The sequence below is a fragment of the Nylanderia fulva genome, unplaced genomic scaffold (genome assembly GCF_048542155.1).
Source record: "Nylanderia fulva isolate GAGA-0341 unplaced genomic scaffold, ASM4854215v1 Scaffold299, whole genome shotgun sequence".
Lineage (NCBI taxonomy): Eukaryota > Metazoa > Arthropoda > Insecta > Hymenoptera > Formicidae > Nylanderia > Nylanderia fulva.
Genome location: NW_028190367.1, coordinates 842 through 15,449, shown reverse-complemented (window position 1 = coordinate 15,449; position 14,608 = coordinate 842).

The window sequence follows — 14,608 nt, the reverse complement described above, 5'->3', positions numbered from 1 at the left end:
TTTTATCCGAAGCGTAGTTTTCGAAATATAAAAAGAAATAGCGAATTACAGCACGAGTACGGGCGGTAATTAGGAGCGGCGCAACACATTATCCGACGCGGGCGATTACGTGGGCGCTCGAAGCGATCAGCTGTTTGTTACACGCGGCGTTTTGTGTGTGTGTGTGTGTGTGTGCGTGTGTGTGTACGCGTATACACACACACACACACACTCTCTCTCTCTCTCTCTCTCTCTCTCTGTCTCTCACTGATTCTTACCTTGTAGAGATGTTTCATGTCCTTTGACGAATAATTGTTGCCTGACTGGATACAATCCGATATTGACACACTGTGACACACTGCATAATGAAATCATTTTTTTGTAATAAATTCTATTGACACTTTGACTCACGCACTTGATTAAAAATTATTGTAATAAATAACTGATTACAAATTACAACACATAATCACAATCTGAGAGAATTTTCTCTTAGAATTTGCCCTGAAAATTGTGGTAATCGTAGGACAATATTGTATGGAAAAAATTTTATTAGAATTCCTCTAATTAATATTTATCACATTCAAAATAATAATATCTATCACAATAAAATATGAAACATGTTTCATTAATTTTACTAAACCGTAAAGTAAAATTAATGAAATATATTTTATATTTTATTGTGATAAATATTATTATTTTGAATGTGATAATTATTAATCAGAGAAATTCTAATAAAATTCTTTCCATATCATATTCTCTTACAATTACCATAACTTTTAGGGTAAATTCTAAGAAAAAATTCTCTCAGTGTTTTGATTAATTATTAAAAATTACTTGTAAAAACGCGCGGCGCGCACAGCACACGTTACTCGATGCGGACGGCAATAGTTTACACGGCAAGGACACGACAATCATAATCACAATCTAAGAGAATTTTCTCTTAGAATTTACCTAGAAAATTATGGTAATCGTAGGACATTATGATGTAGAAAGAATTTTATTAGAATTTCTCTACTATTTATCATATTAAAAATAATAATATGTATCACAATAAAATATAAAATATGTTTGATTAATTTTACTATACAGTTTAGTAAAATTAATCACACATATTTCATATTTTATTGTGATAGATATTATTTTTAATGTGATAAATATTAATCAGGAAAATTTTAATAAAATTCTTTTCATACCGTATTGTCTCACGATTACCATAACTTTTAGGGTAAATTCTAAGAGAAAATTCTCTCAGTGTACCGATTAATTATTAAAAATTACTTGTAAAAAGGCACACGTTACTCGATGCGGACGACAATAGTTTACACGGCAAGGACACGACAACAGACTGCGGCGACGGACGACGCGACGCGTCGCGACGCTTCGCGACACGTCTAGACGATAACAATCACGCGGCGTTGCCGAACGTGTGATTGATGCGAGACATGTATTAAAACGTATAATAATTATGTTATTAAAAAAGGCATATTATAACGTATTATAATACGTTATAATACATTTTTTTTAATGACTTAACATTATCCGCCCGTTTTGCTCTTTCGTTTTAAGCGAGACGTGAGAAAAATGATTATGTTTTGCGAACAAGATGTTCCATGTATAAATGTATTGGTCGCTCTGAAAAGAGCGGATTGACTTTGGTCGCTCTGAAAAGAGCGGGTTGACTTTGGTCGCTCTGAAAAGAGCGGATTAATTTATAATAGGTGCTCAAAATGACCACCATCCATCCTTATGCAAGCTCTCATGCGTTTAAATAAATTTAATTGGACGTTCTCCATTACTTCCTCTTCGATATTCCAAATTACATATCGCAATCTGGTTTCCAAGTCGTCGACGTCCTCGGGAAGCATCTTTGGGAAACGATTTACTTTTCTCAGAAAATTTTCGCAAAACGTTCGTCTTGATAATCTTCTGGTCGTAAATGTTGCACGCGTGTGTAATGAAATGCGTGCAACTTTTTTTTATGTTTGCTCGAAAGGACGCTGCCAGTCTCGTTTTGTCTCTGAGTTCTTCGTATGACGGGAGCCGATTGATGATTGATTGCATTGTCGATCTGCATCTTATATTTATACGATTCGCGGGTGGCCGCTGTCGCGGGTGTCGCGTGCCGCTATTCGACGCGGAAGGCGTGGAGAGGGAAATCGCGACACCCCGCGGATTGTATAAATAAAATGAAGATTGATAATGCAAACAATAATCTTTCGATTATTACAAGCGTTAAGAGGACGATATGGCAGCGTACACAAACGAAGAATATTACGATATGCTAATGGCACTCGGCGAGTGTCATGGGCAGTATCACGTAGTTGCAAGAAGATACGCCGAATTATATCCAAATCGAGCAAGACATCCATCGGCTCCTGTTATACTTCGAGCAGCTCAGAGATTACACGAGACTGGCAGTGTCCTTCCGGATAAACACGATACTGGAAGAAATCGCAATGCAAGAAATTTGCGAAATACGGAGCGAATTGTACGTGCTTTCGAAGATAATGCTGAAACGAGTATTCGAGTGGTTGCTCGAGAACACAACTGTTCTTACTCGACAGTACAAAGAACGCTCAAAGAAGAAAAGTTGCACGCGTTTCATTATACACGCGTGCAACATTTTTTTCCCGTGTGATATTCAGTGATGAATCACTATTCACACAAGAAGGGATTTTTAACTCGCACAATATGCATTATTGGAGCGAAGAAAATCCCAGAGTAACGCGGCTCAAAAATTTTCAAGTACGTTGGAAAATAAATATCTGGGCTGGAATAATGGGTACCCAAATACTTGGGCTCGTTATTCTACCAGATATTTTAACTGGCCAGACGTACGTGGAACTTTTGAAAGAAAATCTGCCCGATTTTTTAGAAGAAGTGCCACTATTTGAAAGAAATAAAATGTTCTTTCAACAAGACGGTGCTGGACCACACAACGCCAGGATTGTAACAAACTACTTGAACGAGCAGTTTCCTGGACGTTGGATGGGTCGATACGTCGGTATGGCCCGATACGTTGGCCCGCAAGATCCCCGGACCTTAATCCTCTTGATTTCTTTTTATGGGGATACTGTAAGGAACTAATATACAAAACGCTTCCCGAGGACGTCGACGACTTGGAAACCAGATTGCGATATGTAATTTGGAATATCGAAGAGGAAGTAATGGAGAACGTCCAATTAAATTTATTTAAACGCATGAGAGCTTGCATAAGGATGGATGGTGGTCATTTTGAGCACCTATTATAAATTAATCCGCTCTTTTCAGAGCGACCAAAGTCAACCCGCTCTTTTCAGAGCGACCAAAGTCAATCCGCTCTTTTCAGAGCGACCAATACATTTATACATGGAACATCTTGTTCGCAAAACATAATCATTTTTCTCACGTCTCGCTTAAAACGAAAGGGCAAAACGGGCGGATAATGTTAAGTCATTAAAAAAAATGTATTATAACGTATTATAATACGTTACAATATGCCTTTTTTAATAACATAATTATTATACGTTTTAATACATGTCTCGCATCAATCACACGTTCGGCAACGCCGCGTGATTGTTATCGTCGCGACGCGTCGCGTCGTCCGTCGCCGCAGTCTGTTGTCGTGTCCTTGCCGTGTAAACTATTGTCGTCCGCATCGAGTAACGTGTGCCTTTTTACAAGTAATTTTTAATAATTAATCGGTACACTGAGAGAATTTTCTCTTAGAATTTACCCTAAAAGTTATGGTAATCGTGAGACAATACGGTATGAAAAGAATTTTATTAAAATTTTCCTGATTAATATTTATCACATTAAAAATAATATCTATCACAATAAAATATGAAATATGTGTGATTAATTTTACTAAACTGTATAGTAAAATTAATCAAACATATTTTATATTTTATTGTGATACATATTATTATTTTTAATATGATAAATAGTAGAGAAATTCTAATAAAATTCTTTCTACATCATAATGTCCTACGATTACCATAATTTTCTAGGTAAATTCTAAGAGAAAATTCTCTTAGATTGTGATTATGATTGTCGTGTCCTTGCCGTGTAAACTATTGCCGTCCGCATCGAGTAACGTGTGCTGTGCGCGCCGCGCGTTTTTACAAGTAATTTTTAATAATTAATCAAAACACTGAGAGAATTTTCTCTTAGAATTTACCCTAAAAGTTATGGTAATTGTAAGAGAATATGATATGGAAAGAATTTTATTAGAATTTCTCTGATTAATAATTATCACATTCAAAATAATAATATTTATCACAATAAAATATAAAATATATTTCATTAATTTTACTTTACGGTTTAGTAAAATTAATCAAATGTAACGTCCAGACAAAATTCAAAATTTCAATCTTTTTCAAAATTTATCCTTTAGCATATTAGTCATGACAATCTCTAACCTACATGAAAGATCGGTATTAACGAATATTTAATCACACATATAATTACTCATAAATTAAAACATGTTTTCTCACAAATGACAATGGGTGTAGCAACCCACTTTTAAATAATATTTCTATCATAAAAGGTATAATTAACAAGGGTGCTTCGCTCCGGATCATTCGTTAGGAAACATAAAGGTTAGAGAATAAGCGCGCCTAAATCAGACAACGAATGTATGTTCTAACCCTTGATACACCTTACATATTGCATGCTACTAATGCCCCTGTATGCTTTACACCATTTATACTTACGAACCCCTAGGCACCGTACACATTGTATGTCCATAACCCCTAATTATACTATACCCGTCGTACGTTCTAACCCCTGAGTGTCTTACAAACTTCATACAGCCACGAATATGTAGGACTTTTCTTTAGACGGCACTTCACTGACCAACACACGACAACATAGAAATCGACATTACCGACCAATGATAAAACAGAAACTTGACTTACCAACTACAGATAAAACTTGCCCACTAACGATAAGGTAGAAAACTACCTTACCGACCAACGACAAATATGAAGACTAACATTACCAGCCAATAAGCACGCCTATAGCAAATATATTATTAACCTTAAAACTCATTCATAAATTAGGAGACAAAAATCATATGCAATATGCGTAATAACATTATATCCGTCATACAATCAAAAGTACTATAGCTATGCAATGTGGATGTGCGAATTGAGTGTTAAACTTAGTCAGGGACAGTTTAGAAATTCATTCCTGGCATAAACTCTCTATCAATTTACATATAACTATAAAATGTGAATGTAAATTGATAAGTTTTACCTGTCTATCATGATTATCAAATCATAGATATAAAATATTAGGAAAATTAGAAATTCGTTCCTCATGCGAATTCTCTATCAATTTACATATAACTATGGAATATAAATGTAAATTGATAAGTTTTAACCCTCCATCGCGATTTCCAAATGATAGATATAAATATTAGAAAAAATTAGAAATTCATTCCTGATGCGAGTTATCTATCAATTTACATATAACTATGGAATGTAAATGTAAATTGATAAATTTTACCCGTCTATCATGATTAACAAATTCTAACTATAAAATAATAGTAGAAGTTACAATTAAACTTTTCTACAATTTACATTCAAATATGAATATAAATTAAGGCAAATAAGATTATTTTGATCTATAACAAAATTTACGAAGTAATGCATTTTATTTCAAATCGCAAAAGGAATCGACATATTCTAAAGAATAATACCTAAAATATATAGATACCGCTAGTAAAGTAGTATACTATTATACAATAATAAGATAATTAGGTATGAAAACCGCTTTATTATGTGAACTCGGCTTTACTCTCAAGAAACATCTAAAAGATTCTAGAAGGTTCTAGAAAGACGGTTGAGAACCGTTACATTCCAGAAGCATGATGCAATGCATGATGCAACGCTGAAACACGTTGCAACCCGCAAACCATTATAAAAAGACCGTTAAGAAATATCACTACCAAGAATAAGATAAGGAAGGCCCGTTGCAAGCCGCATAGCGGTGAGTCACCAAAGAAGCACCGCTATCGCTACTAAGAATACGATAAGAAAATCAGAGCGCATAGCGATGAGTCATCAAAGAAACACCGCTATCGCTACCGAGAATAAAGGACGGTTGAAAACCGTTAGCGATGAGTCACCAAAGGAACACCGCTATCGCTACTGAGAAGCCATCTCTCCGGGACTTAACCGACGCAATCTCTACCAGGAACAGATTATCTCCGGTACTTCCCCGGCGTATCTCACTTGCCATTGGCTAAGCCGCATCGCCCGATGGGAGGAGCGAGCCACATTTTACGGTATATAAACCCTGCATCCAGCACGGAACGGCAGTTGTTCCGCCAGCACAATCAAGTTCAGTACTTCTAACAGCAGTCATCTAACCAGCTATTACTACGGGGTCTCGAAGACGACGAGACATAGCCGCCATTTCGGACCGAGGTACCGAGGCTCCTCAGATCTTCAGACTCAGAGGGAAGAACACAGTAGCGAAGTGTACCATAGCAAGGCACATTAGACATAGTCTAACCTTGTGAGTATTTAAGCCAGTTCACATATCCCTAAATAGTAAAGCGCGACGGACACTCATTATATTTAATCATTATATTTAATTATCCAATATTAACTCAATCTTACATTACATTCCGAACTCTGAATTTTGAATATAGACATAAGCCATATATTACTCTGCATTTCCGATATTATTTCGATCCACGTATTGCATCTGCACACGTCTGCGTTACAATCGTCGATTTATTCAATATTTTACTCAATACTATTTGATACTATTTAACCAATATCGCATACTTACTCAATCTATTATAATAAATATACTTATGCATTTTATTGTATCACTGCTTATTTATATATGTATGTAACTCTGTATCCTACCACATATTAGCGAATTGAATGCCGCTAATTCCTCTGTACACATTAGAAACTATATCCTGTCAGAAGGTATATTCGCAAGTCATTGCGACCGACGGCTGGTCGCAGTCCAGAGAGAGCATCCAGCGTCCAGGAATCAACAGCATCTCAGAGGATGATCAAGGAACCAACCGACCCAGAGATGACATCCCGGCGGACGGAGCACGAGAAGACTGTAAATATTCATTAGTTGTAAGGGTAAAAATTGCATCACCTAAAATAATTAGCAAGCAAAATATAAATATGACTCAGTTTGCATAATTTCGCTAAGTTTTATTCAGATACGCTTGAGAGACGTAAATTAATAATTTAAGTTAAATTAAATTAAACAAAAATCAGATTATTTTTATGTTTTAACAAATTGACAAACAAACGTCTCACGATTGCCAACTTACGTTTAAGTAATTAGTTTAAGTGTATTTACAAGATAAAAATTAAGTTTGATTAAATTTTATAATTTTAGTTAGAAATAGCGAAAATATGTGCAAACTGGTTACGCAGGGCTAAAGGTGATTGCAATAACTTAGTTGAATATAAATTCAAAGTTTATCTATTAAGTTCAATCGCGACATGTGATTTGCCAAATACAAATGTAAATCAGACACTAGTCTAGTGAGCTAAGCCCAACTCACAAATGTGATAATTAGCTTTAATTTTGGGTATATTTTTTTTTCTTTTCTCGATAGTCATAAACATTATAATACGTAGATATGATATCTAGTTATTTTTTACCAGTAAGGGCGTTTCATACGACATCGTGATATTTTAATTTATTATTAATTTCTTAGTTTAAAACAAGTCTGATTCGGCTAAATCACAGATCGTAATTAATCTTATATATAAGGTGCAGAAACAATTAGATTAGGTCTAATGTCATTTTAATTTTTTGCGAAGGAAAGTATTCAAGTTCAGGTTAAAAATGTTAAGACAAACATTTATTCATTTTCGTTCAAAAGTTTTTTGTAAATAGTTATTTTATAATGCATCTGTAATAAGATTAAGTATATAATAGTTTTCCTAATAATCACAATTATACGTGACGCGCGGAGTAATCACATTAAGTTTAAGTCTAATATTATTTTGATATAATAAATGTTTAATTTTACGTTGAAAAATATTTAAACAAATATTTATTTTAAATGAAGGTCTCAGTTATTCTAAAACGCGTACGTAATATATTTACTTATATTTAGCATAATAATGATTTCAATAAAAAGGAAACTCTTGATGAGTTAAGTAGATCCTATAGCGTGGCGCGGCGATGGGTCGGAGTCCCGGTGGCGGGGCGCCGCTCCATGATTGGCCGACGGGTCAGTGGTGGGGCGACGCTCGGGATGAGGTATAAAGCCCGCGGCACAAGAGAGCTCGAGGCCTTTTGCTCTGGGCTTTTTGCTCTTAAGCATTGTGCCCGTGCCATCACTGGATGGACTGTTACTAGTAAGCCTTTATGGTAATCTGATAGTTTTAGTCGCGAGATAAAAATTCAGTAATTTAAACTGAAGCACGATTAATGAAGTGGCGAATTATTGTGCGGGACATCAAAATTGTACTGAAGAATGTTACCTGCAAAGGAAATAAAAGTTTTGTAAAAACCAGAACGAACGGCTCAGTGCATTTACCTGCAATTCGTGGTTCCCACGACGATCCTTTCCGGGCAGCAAAAGTCGACGGCGATCCAACGGCTAGGTCCACAGCATCCCTCGATGTCCTGGAAGAAAAGGAGATAATTAGAATAATCCTAAGTCGAAACCCATTGTGTCGTGACGACAAAGCGTTGCGTTACTTACCAGGCGGAAACCTGATACGGCGGCCATATTAAAAATTCTTTGAGCGGCAAGCCGACAAAGCAGCGACAGGGATCCATGTATCCAGCTATCCTGTAACAAAGAAAGAGGGTCAATCGACAAACTACCTTGACACTTGTATAGGTTAAAGTGTCTGGCGACCATTAGTAAGGCGAAAGCGGTGCGTTCTGCTTCCGGTAAGTTGATTATCGATATTGTCCGGTCACAGTGTAATAAGCAACCGTTAGTATTGTCAAATGCCTGTGCGGTATCGCAGCTTCGCGAAATTCTATGTAGCGAGTAAAAGCACGATATTTAGCCAAAACACGTGGCGACCGTGACAGTTGTCGGTATATAAAACCGACAATACGCCTTTTGGACAATAATCTGCAAAGATCGGTCTAAATTAAAAATGATCAAAGCGATATAAATTCGCACAAATGATACACGTTACCACAAATTCTAAGGAATCACGTGGCGAATGTGACAACGTCATCAATTATGATTGACAATACGCATTGAAAATGATTCAAACCAATCAAGCGAAATAAAAGCGAAAAAATCGTAATATTTTGGCAATTAACGCCATACGAGTAAAATCTACTTAGGTCAAAAACGCGTAAACATAAAGTTTTTTAACTCGGTTTGTAAGACGCATAGAAACAAATTTAGCTCGGTTGATAAGACGCTTAAGAATTAAAATTCTATATTGGTTTAATAAGTCGCATAAGAAATTCCGATTTGATTGCGCGTGAATCCTTTACGGTAGCATATACAAAAGCGCGTGTATTGTGCATGAATAGTCGTAAAATTGCATGGATTTGAAGAGCAATAGATCACACGCCAATAAAAAAAAGGGGATCTAAAGTATTCTCCTGGCGATTGTGTGAAATTGTATCGAGCATAAAACCTCGATTATCCTTTAATATATCCTATAAAAAGCAATGGGCTAATTAACGTTGGTAATCACAAGCCAATTAAAGAAGGTGAGCGATTCGCCTGGCAAAAGTGAGAATCCAATAATAATCAAAAATCAACGAAATAAAAAGCGCGGACCATAAAGAGTGCCCCTAAGGTGCTCGAGCAAAAAGCGCGGACCATAAAGAGTGCCCCTAAGGTGCTCGAGCAAAAAGCGCGGACCATAAAGAGTGCCCCTCAGGCATTCAACCAATCACGAAACGCTCCAAGCGTTCGTTCAAAGCGCGGACCATAACGAGTGTCCTTCAGGCATCCAGCGCGGACCATAACGAGTGCCGCGAAACACTTATATCACAAAGCATCCGGAATAAAGCGCGGACCATTACGAGTGGCCAAAAATTTCAAATCATTAATTAAATTGATAAATCCGTTCTTATTAATAATCCAGCGATTAAATAAGTCAAGGCAATAATTAAAAAAATTGGAGAAACTAACGCAAATCTAATTAAATTTAGAAATAATTTTGTTAACTCGAAATACGTTTCATAAATCGGTAAAATAAAATAAAACAACAAGATGGACAACAAGGATGACAAAAACCAAACCGCGTTCAAGGGAGTACAACACTCACCGCCAGCGACGCTTAGATCTGGGAAAACCCGAAATCCACAAGAAAAAGCCGATAAACCTCAAGAGGACACTGCATCGAAGCAATCCGAGGATCAAACTGAAAAAAGATTCAGAAACCTCGAACAAAAGTTCGAAACCATTCTCAACATACTTAAAAACGCTGACACCTTGAAACCTCGATACGATTCGCAAGAATCTTTAATGGAAAGCGAATATACAACAAATGTGGTCGACACGAGGCCGAACGTCATACTGAGAGATGGGATTAGGCTACCAAGAGGGGAATGGATCAAGAGCCCATTTGACGAGCTGCGATTCAACGGTAAACAAGATGAAATGAATCCAATGAGATTCATCAAAAAATTCAATACGATCGCGATATACGAGGATATTGAAGATAAAGATTTGCTGTACTTTTTCGGCAAGTGTCTACGAGACCAAGCCGCAATTTGGTTTGAAATCCAAGATTTCGCGCATATTAATGAAGCCCGAGACAAGTTTATCGAGAACTATTGGGGCGAAACACAGCAGGCCAAGTTTCGAGAGAAACTATACATGGGCAAATACAAACCAAGCAAATCCACAACCATGTCGGATTATACACTGGATCTAGCCAGAAAGGCTAAGTTTCTAGAACCGCCTATGGCAGATCACGAGATAATCAGATGCATTAAAAGACACTTTGAAAAAGATGTCGCACGAGAAATTAAGCTCGCTACAGTGAAGAATATCTTCGAATTAACATCGATCCTAGAAGAAATTCAGGACGAAAAAGAAAGCCTAGCTGAAAATAAATCTACAAGGGAAAGGAACACCGAAAAACCAAGTACCAGCGCATCAACCAAGAAAAAGCAGCAAGATAATTTCCAAAATCGCAAACAAACATGAAACATTAATAAATATCCTAAATTCCAAAAAGGGGAGCAAAAAGCGTTACCCTGGTACGGAACCAACAAAGAGGATAGAAAAACGAGAAACCCGAAACCGAAAGGAGCAAGTATCGTCATCCGAAGATGAGTCCAGTAGGGAGAAAAGCCAACAAAGACGAGCGAAAAATCCCGAAGAAGAGACCTACAAGGAAAAGCACGTTTCCATAATGCGAACCAAAAAGATCATCAAGGATCTTGAGGAAGATGACGTCCAAGAAGAGGATACATCAAAAGTTGTTCCGGTTATCACAATTAAAATCGGAAAAACCGAAGTACGCACTCTAATTGATACGGGGGCCGAAATATCGGTGATGTCTAAATACACGCTAAATCAAATCATAAAAGCGGGGGAGCAATACGATAAAATCCCCATTAGAAAATGCAGATTGCGAGGAGCATTCGGCGAACAAGAGTTAACGATTGCGTGTAAAATACAAGTCACAATCGACTTGAACGAAAAGAATCTACTTCACGAATTTTACGTGGTGGATCGATTAGCATACCCGATGGTATTGGGAAACGATATGCTGAAGAAATTCAAAGCGCGAATCAAATACAATGACAACAAACTATGTCACCTAAAGACGCTCACAAAACAGCATTTTCTACGCCATATGGGCATTATCAATTCAAGCGCATGCCATTCGGTTTAAAAAACGCACCTGCTACTTTCCAAAGACTTATGGATAATGTATTATCGGGATTACAAGGAAACGAATTATTCGTCTATATGGACGACATTGTCATTTACGCACGATCATTAAGAGAACACAAAATCAAATGTGAAAGATTAATGCAAAGATTACGAGACGCGAATTTACAATTACAACCAGACAAGTGCGAATTTCTAAAGCACGAAGTAGCTTATTTAGGCCATATAATAGGCGCGAACGGAGTCAAACCAGACCCGGACAAAATAAAATCAATAATGCACTTTCCAACTCCAAAAAATCCGAAAAACATAAAACATTTCCTTGGTTTAGCCGGATATTACCGAAGATTTATACCTAACTTTTCTAAAGTCGCAAAACCATTAACAGATTTATTGAAAAAGGATAGCATATTCAATTGGCAATTAAAACAAGTAGAAGCTTTTAACTCTTTGAAACATTCGTTATGTTCAAATCCCATTCTCCAATATCCTGATTTTACTAGACCTTTCATACTAACTACCGACGCATCAGAGTATGCCATAGGCGGAATTTTAAGTCAGGGACCGGTAGGAAAAGATCTTCCTGTCTCATATACTTCTCGAACTTTAAATACCGCGGAACAAAATTATTCCACGATTGAAAAAGAATGCCTAGTTATCATATATTGTATTAGCCACTTCAGACCCTACTTATACGGAAGACTTTTTACTATAATAACTGATCACAAACCTCTAATTTGGCTACATTCTATAAAAGACCCAACTTCCAGACTCTGGAAGTGGAAAACTAAACTAGCAGAATACAATTACGAAATTAAATACAAGAAGGGATCACTAAATAATAATGCCGATGCTCTATCGCGGAATCCACCCACGGATTTAGTTTTACCAATATTTGCTTCAGATAATGATGAGTCATCCGATGAATCCATATTTTCAAGCAGACCAGGACCTTCCGTCAGATCAATTGAAACAAATGCTTTAATCCCTTACCGCAGTAATAATATTGATAACCCTAATTATGTTAATATAACTGAAAACAATTCTGATTCAGATGATGAAAGTTCAATTTTTAATAACGATAATCACGACTATGCAAATATGTCAAATTCAAATTTAGAATACGATTACGTCGACCCAGTAATCTCAGAAACTATACCAATTATACAACTCTTTCCCGTAATTCCGAGTAAAGTAAAAATACGCGAAATAAAAGACAACTTATTAAACCAAAAGGATAATCATGTAATTTTTATAAGTCTAGACGGATCACCCTACGACAAGAGAGCCGAACTTTATTCCACTGCAAATCTTTTACCCACATACGAAAATCTCAATTTTGAAAGAGTTAACGTAAAGAAAATCAAATTAAATAATTTAATATCAATCCCGATAAGAACAAATAATCGATTGTCTATAGAACCGCAAACTGTGAAAAATTGTATACGCTCTTTATTAGACTGCGTTAACGAATTACAATTAACTTCCTTTAGCATTAATAAAACGCATAAATTCAATGACATTCCCTGGTCTTATATTGTTAACCAGTTAAAGAAAATTTTTCATGACACCCGTATAAATATAACTATTTGTCAAAATTTAGTCGATAATCCTATCCCTACAGAACGCGTAAAATTAATTTCAGAAAACCATGCATCAGCATGCGGTGGCCATAAAGGAGTTACGAAAACATTTAATAAACTTCGACCTCATTACCTTTGGAGTACAATGAAACAAGATATTCAAGAATTTATTAGAAAATGTCGCGAGTGTCAGTTAAAGAAATTAACGCGCATCAAAACCAGACAACCAATGATTATTACGGATACCCCCGGCACAGCTTTCGATAAAGTTTCACTAGACATAGTAGGGCCATTCCCTTTCACGAATAACGGAAATAAATATATTTTAACCATGCAAGATTTATTAACAAAATACTCCATAGCTGTACCACTAAAAGAAGCCACTTCATTAACGGTAGCCGACGCTTTTACAAAAGAGTTCATTTGCATTTACGGAACTCCCAAGGCTATCCTTACCGATCAAGGTACTAATTTTCTATCAACTTTGATACGCATCCTAACAAAGAAATTCATTATTCAGCATTTTAAAACCACTGCTTACCATCCTCAATCAAATGGATCTATAGAACGGTCACATCACGTATTAGTAGAATACCTAAAAACACATTGATAAAGAAGATAATTGGAATGAATACATAAAACTCGCCATGTTCTCTTATAATACAAGTGTTCACGAAGGTACAAAATTTTCACCCTATGAGCTAATATTCGGACGACTAGCCAGATTGCCATCCGCGTATCAACCTATTGAAGAACCTCTAGAACCTACTTACCAAGAATATATAAATACTTTATTTAACAAATTATATGATATCCGCGAAGAAGCGCGACAAAATCTTATTAGAGCCAAAGAAAGAAGCAAATACTATTACGATCAACGTATAAATTCCCGACAGTTTAAAATAGGAGATTATGTTTTCTTACTAAAGGAACCGAAGAAAGGAAAATTTTCAGCACATTACGTAGGACCCTTTTTTTTTTTTTTTTTTTTTTTTTGACGCTGGGGAAACCGTCATAGTACCACTCACCTCCGGGTAGAGGTGAGGGTTATGTGGGACTCCTTGTTCCCCTTGATCGAGCCACGAATGGTTCGACCAGAGGGCCCAAGACCTACCTCACTAAAACCCCAGCGGGTGTCCTGCCTTTTTTTTTTTTTTTTTTTGACGCTGGGGAAACCGTCATGGTACCACTCACCTCCAGGTAGAGGTGAGGGTTATGTGGGACTCCTTGTTCC